This window comes from Arachis stenosperma, chromosome 6, assembly GCF_014773155.1.
Source record: "Arachis stenosperma cultivar V10309 chromosome 6, arast.V10309.gnm1.PFL2, whole genome shotgun sequence".
In the NCBI taxonomy this organism is placed as follows: domain Eukaryota; kingdom Viridiplantae; phylum Streptophyta; class Magnoliopsida; order Fabales; family Fabaceae; genus Arachis; species Arachis stenosperma.
Genome location: NC_080382.1, coordinates 57,519,458 through 57,526,401, shown reverse-complemented (window position 1 = coordinate 57,526,401; position 6,944 = coordinate 57,519,458). Strand labels below are relative to the sequence as shown.

Sequence of the window (6,944 nt, the reverse complement as noted above, 5' to 3'; positions counted from 1 at the left end):
TTCGAAAAATCCAAAAAATTACAAAATCATAAAAACAAAAAATATTGTATGTTGAGTCTAGTGTCTCATTTTAAGTTTGGTGTCAATTGCATATTTCTGTTCTTCTTGCATTCATTCATGTGTCTTAAGTGATCTTCAAGATGTTCTTGATGATTTCATTGCTCTGATCTTTAAATTCTCTTGACTTGAGTGTTTTGTGTTTCTCATGTGCATTCTCATTTTTTTAGTGTCAATGGTATACAAACTGCCAAGTTTGGTGTCTTGCATGCATTGTCTATTTGATTTTAGTTGCATTTTGATTATTCCTCATTATTAAAAATCCAAAAATATTTTTAATTTGTGTCTTTTCAAGTCAATAATACAGAGAATTGAAGATTCAGAACATACAGCAGAGGAATTACACAGAAAAAAACTGGACGTTCAAAACGCCCAGTGAAAAATGCAAACTGGCATTTAACGCCAGCCAGGGTGCCTGGCTGGGCGTTTAACGCCCAAAAGGGTAGTGTTTTGGGCGTTAAACGCCAGAATGTGCACCATTCTGGGCGTTTAACGCCAGGATGGCACAAGAGGGAAGATTCTGTTTTTAATTCAAATTTTTTTCAGGTTTTCAAAATTTTTCAAAATAAAATCTTTTTCAAATCATATCTTTTCAATCAAATCTTTTTCAAAATCAATTTCTTTCCATTTTCAAAAATACTTGCTATCAATTAATGATTTGATTCAACATTTCAAGTATGTTGCCTTTTCTGTTGAGAAAGGTTTAATATTTGAATCATATCTTTTCTTGTTAGCCAAGTCATTAATTTTTAAAATCAAATCTTTTTAAATTATTTTTCAAATCATATCTTCTCAATCATATTTTTTTAAAAAAAACTATATCTTTTCAATCATATCTTCTTAATCACATATTTTTCAAAATAGTTTTCAACCAAATCTTTTTTATTTCTAATTTCAAAATCTTTTTCAAAAATCACTTGATTTCTTTTCCACTCTTAGTTTTTGAAAATCAATTAGTGTTTTTCAAAATGTTTTTAAAATCTTTTACTTAATTTTCGAAAATTTCTTCCCTTCTTCTCACATCCTTCTATTTATGGACTAACACTTCTCCTTAATGCACAATTCGAACTCCATCTTTCTTGATAAGTTCGAATTCGTCTACTTCTTCCTTCTATTTTACTTTTCCTCTGACACCTCAAGGAATCTCTATATTGTGACATAGAGGATTCCATATTTTCTTGTTCTCTTCTCTTTCATATGAGCAGGAGCAAAGACAAAAGCATTCTTGTTGAGGCTGACCCTGAACCTGAAAGGACCTTGAAGCAAAAGCTAAGAGAAGCAAAAGCACAACTCTCAACAGAAATCTTCAAAGAAGAAGAACCCATGGCAGCCGAAAACAACAACAATGCCAACAATGCAAGGAAGGTGCTGGGTGACTTTACTGCACCTACTCCCGACTTCTATGGGAGAAGCATCTCTATCCCTGCCATTGGAGCAAACAACTTTGAGCTTAAGCCTCAATTAGTTTCTCTAATGCAACAGAATTGCAAGTTCCATGAACTTCCATTGGAAGATCCTCATCAGTTTTTAGCTGAATTCTTGCAAATCTGTGACACTGTCAAGACCAATGGGGTTGACCCAGAAGTCTACAGACTTATGCTATTCCCTTTTGCTGTAAGAGACAGAGCTAGGATATGGTTGGACTCACAACCTAAAGAAAGCCTGAACTCTTGGGAAAAGCTAGTCAATGCCTTCTTGGCAAAGTTCTTTCCACCTCAAATATTGAGTAAGCTTAGAGTGGAAGTCCAAACCTTCAGACAGAAGGAAGGTGAATCCCTCTATGAAGCTTGGGAAAGATACAAATAATTGATCAGAAAGTGTCCTTCTGACATGCTTTCTGAATGGAGCATCATATGTATCTTCTATGATGGTCTGTCTGAACTGTCCAAGATGTCTTTGGATAGCTCTGCTGGAGGATCTCTTCATCTGAAGAAGACGCCTACAGAAGCTCAAGAGCTCATTGAAATGGTTGCAAATAACCAATTCATGTACACTTCTGAAAGGAATCCTGTGAACAATGGGACAAATCAGAAGAAAAGAGTTCTTGAGATTGATACTCTGAATGCCATATTGGCTCAGAACAAGATATTGACTCAGCAAGTCAATTTGATTTCTCAAAGTCTGTTAGGAATGCAAGCTACACCAGGCAGTACTAAGGACGCTTCATCTGAAGAAGAAGCTTATGATCCTGAGAACCCTTTAATGGAAGAGGTAAATTACATGGGGGTACCCTATGGAAACACCTATAATTCTTCATAGAGATATCATCCAAATCTCTCATGGAAGGATCAACAGAGACCTCAACAAGGTTTCAACAACAATAATGGTGGAAGAAATAGGTTTAGCAATGGCAAGCCTTTTCCATCATCTTCTCAGCAACAGACAGAGAATTCTAAGCAGAACAACTCTGACTTAGCAACCATGGTCTCTGATCTAATCAAAACCACTCAAAGTTTCATGACTGAAACAAGGTCCTCCATCAGAAACTTAGAGGCACAAGTGGGACAGCTGATCAAGAAAATTACTGAACTCCCTCCTAGTACTCTTCCAAGCAATACAGAAGAGAATCCAAAAGGAGAATGCAAGGCCATTAACATGACCTACATGGCCGAATTTGGAGAGGAGGAAGAGGCAGTGAACGCCACTGAGGAAGACCTCAATAGACGTCCACTGGCCTCCAATGAGTTCCCCAATGAGGAACCATGGGAATCTGAGGCTCACACTGAGACCATAGAGATTTCATTGTATTTACTTCTGCCATTCATGAGCTCTGATGAGTATTCTTCCTCTAAAGAGGATGAGTATGTCACTGAAGAGCAAGTTGCTAAATACCTTGGAGCAATCATGAAGCTAAATGACAAGTTATTTGGTAATGAGACTTGGGAGGATGAACCCCCTTTGCTCACCAAGGAACTGGATGACTTGTCAAGGCAGAAATTACCTCAAAAGAGACAAGACCCTAGGAAGTTTTCAATACCTTGTACCATAGGCACCATGACCTTTAAGAAGGCCCTTTGTGACCTAGGGTCAAGTGTAAACCTCATGCCTCTCTCTGTAATGGAGAAGCTAGGGATCTTTGAGGTACAAGCTGCAAGAATCTCACTAGAGATGGCAGACAATTCAAGAAAACAAGCTTACGGACTTGTAGAAGATGTTCTGGTGAAAGTTGAAGACCATTACATCCCTGCTGATTTCATAGTCCTAGAGACTGGGAAGTGCATGGATGAATCCATCATCCTTGGCAGACCCTTCCTAGCCACAGCAAAGGCTGTAATTGATGTGGACAGAGGAGAATTGATCATTCAAGTGAATGAAGAATCCTTTGTGTTTAAGGCTCAAGGATATCCCTCTGTCACCATGGAGAGGAAGCATGAAGAGCTTCTCTCAAAACAGAGTCAAACAGAGCCCCCACAGTCAAACTCTAAGTTTGCTGTTGGGAGGCCACAACCAAATTCTAAGTTTGGTGTTGAACCCCCACATTCAAACTCTAAGTTTGGTGTTGGGAGGTTCCAACATTGCTCTGAGTATCTGTGAGGCTCCATGAGAGCCCTCTGTCAAGCTACTGACATTAAAGAAGCGCTTGTTGGGAGGCAACCCAATGTTATATTTATCTATTTGACTTTGTTATTTTATGTTTTCTATAGGTTGATGATCATGGAAAGTCACAAAATCAATTGAAAAAGCAAAAACAGAATGAAAATCAAAAAGAAAAATAGCACACCCTGGAGGAAGAACCTGTTGGCGTTTAAACGCCAGTAAGGGGCAACAAATGGGCGTTTAACGCCCAGTCTGGCACCATTCTGGGCGTTTAACGCCAGAAAGGGGCACCAGACTAGTGTTAAACGCCATGAAAGGGCAAGAAGCTGGCGTTAAATGCCAGAAAGGGGCACCAGCCCGGCGTTTAACGCCAGAATTGGCACAGAGAGCAATTTTGCTCGCCACTTGGTGCAGGGATGACTTTTCCTTGACACCTCAGGATCTGTGGACCCCACAGGATCCCCACCTACCCCACCACCCTCTCTCTTCTTCTTCACCCATTCACCAATCACCTCAACCACTCTACCCCAAAAACCCCTCACCTATCAAATCCCATCTTTCTCTTCACCACTCACATCCATCCTTCATAAAACCCCACCTACCTCACCATTCAAATTCAAACCACTTTCCCTCCCAATCCCACCCTCCCATAGCCGAACCCTACCCCTCTCTCCATTCCTATATAAACCCATCTTCACCCCTTTATTTCCACACAACCTAACCACTACTTCTCCCCCTTTGGCCGAACCATTAAGCCATCTTCATCTCCTCTATTTCTTCTTCTTCTACTCTCTTATTTCTTCTTTTGCTCGAGGACGAGCAAACCTTTTAAGTTTGGTGTGGTAAAAGCAATGCTTTTTGTTTTTCCATAACCATTTATGGCATCCAAGGCCGGAGAAACCTCTAGAAAGAGGAAAGGGAAGGCAAAAGCTTTCACCTCCGAGTCATGGGAGATGGAGAGATTCATCTCAAGGGTGCATCAAGACCACTTCTATGAAGTTGTGGCCTTGAAGAAGGTGATCCCCGAGGTCCCTTTTAAACTCAAAAAGAGTGAATATCCGGATATCCGACATGAGATTCGAAGAAGAGGTTGGGAAGTTCTTACCAACCCCATTCAATAAGTCGGAATCTTAATGGTTCAAAAGTTCTATGCCAATGCATGGATCACCAAGAACCATGATCAAAGTGTGAACCCGGACCCAAAGAATTGGCTTACAATGGTTCGGGGGAAATGCTTAGATTTTAGTCCGGAAAATGTAAGGTTGGCATTCAACTTGCCCATGATGCAAGGAGATGAACACCCTTACACTAGAAGGGTCAACTTTGATCAAAGGTTGGACCAAGTCCTCATAGACATCTGTGAAGAGGACGCCCAATGGAAGAGAGATTCAAGAGGGAAGCCGGTTCAACTAAGAAGGCATGACCTCAAGCCCGTGGCTAGGGGATGGTTGGAGTTTATCCAACGCTCAATCATTCCCACTAGCAACCGGTCTGAAGTTACTCTAGACCGGGCCATCATGATCCATAGCATCATGATTGGAGAAGAATTAGATGTTCATGAGGTTATAGCCCAAGAACTTTATAAGGTGGCGGACAAGTCCTCTACCTTGGCAAGGTTAGCCTTTCCTCATCTCATTTGTCACCTCTGTTATTCAGTTGGAGTTGACATAGAGGGAGATATCCCCATTGATGAGGACAAGCCCATCACTAAGAAAAGGATGGAGCAAACAAGAGATCCCACTCACCATGAAATCCTTGAGATACCTCAAGGGATGCACTTTTCTCCACAAAACTATTGGGAGGAAATCAACACCTCCCTAGGAGAATTGAGTTCCAACATGGGACAACTAAGGGTGGAGCACCAAGAACATTCCATCCTCCTCCATGAAATTAGAGAAGATCAAAGAATCATGAGAGAGGAGCAACAAAGGCAAGGAAGAGACATTGAGGAGCTCAAGCACTCCATAAGATCTTCAAGAGGAAGAACAAGCCGCCATCACTAACATGGACCCGTTCTTTAATTTCCTTGTTCTTTATTTTCCTGTTTTTCGAATTTTAACGCTTATGTTTATCTATGTTTGTGTCTTATGATCATTAGTGTCTTAGTGTCTATGCCTTAAAGTTATGAATGTCCTATGAATACATCACCTTTCTTGAATGAAAAATGTTCTTAATTGAAAAAGAGAAGAATTGCATGAATTTTGAATTTTATAACAGATTAATTATTTTGATGTGGTGGCAATACTTTTGTTTTCTGAATGTATGCTTAAATAGTGCATATGTCTTTTGAATTTGTTGTTCATGAATGGTTGGCTCTTGAAAGAATGATGAAAAAGGAGACATGTTACTGAGGATCTAAAAAATCATAAAAATGATTCTTGAAGCAAAAAAAGCAGTGAATACAAAAAAAAAGAAAAAAATAAAAAGAAAAAGAAAAGAAAAAAAGAGAAAAACGAAAAAAAAGAAGAAAAAAAGAAAAAGAAAAAAATAAAGTTGTGATCCAAGGCAAAAAGAGTGTGCTTAAGAACCCTGGACACCTCTAAATGGGGACTCTAGCAAAGCTGAGTCACAATCTGAAAAGGTTCACCCAATTATGTGTCTGTGGCATGTATGTATCCGGTGGTAATACTGGAAGACAAAGTGCTTTGGGTCACGGCCAAGACTCATAAAGTAGCTGTGTTCAAGAATCATCATACTTAACTAGGAGAATCAATAACACTATCTGGATTCTGAGTTCCTATAGAAGCCAATCATTCTGAATTTCAAAGGATAGAGTGAGATGCCAAAACTGTTCAGAGGCAAAAAGCTAAAAGCCCCGCTGATCTAATTAATACTGATCTTCATAGATGTTTTTAGAATTCATTGCATATTCTCTTCTCTTTATCTTATTTGATTTTCAGTTGCTTGGGGACAAGCAACAATTTAAGTTTGGTGTTGTGATGAGCGGATAATTTGTACGCTTTTTGGCATTGTTTTTAGTATGTTTTAGTTAGTTTTTATTATATTTTTATTAGTTTTTAGTTAAAATTCACTTTTCTGGACTTTACTATGAGTTTGTGTGTTTTTCTGTGATTTCAAGTATTTTCTGGCTGAAATTGAGGGACTTGAGCAAAAATCTGATTCAGAGACTGAAAAGGACTGCAGATGCTGTTGGATTCTAACCTCCCTGCACTCGAAATATATTTTCTGGAGCTACAGAAGCCCAATTGGCGCGCTCTCAACGGCGTTGAAAAGTAGACATCCTGGGCTTTCCAGCAATGTATAATAGTCCATATTTTGCCCAAGATTTGATGGTCCAAACCGGCGTTCCAAATCAGCTCAAAACTGCCCGGCGTTAAACGCCAGAACTG

At 39.5% G+C, this 6,944-nt stretch overlaps 1 non-coding gene across 1 annotated transcript; it reads right to left on the bottom strand.

Annotated features, from left to right (window-relative positions):
* Positions 1 to 1,785: 1,785 nt before the first annotated feature.
* LOC130937682 (small nucleolar RNA R71) lies at positions 1,786 to 1,893 on the bottom strand. The gene has a single exon (XR_009068888.1). It is a non-coding gene; the product is annotated as a small nucleolar RNA R71 (small nucleolar RNA).
* Positions 1,894 to 6,944: the final 5,051 nt, after the last annotated feature.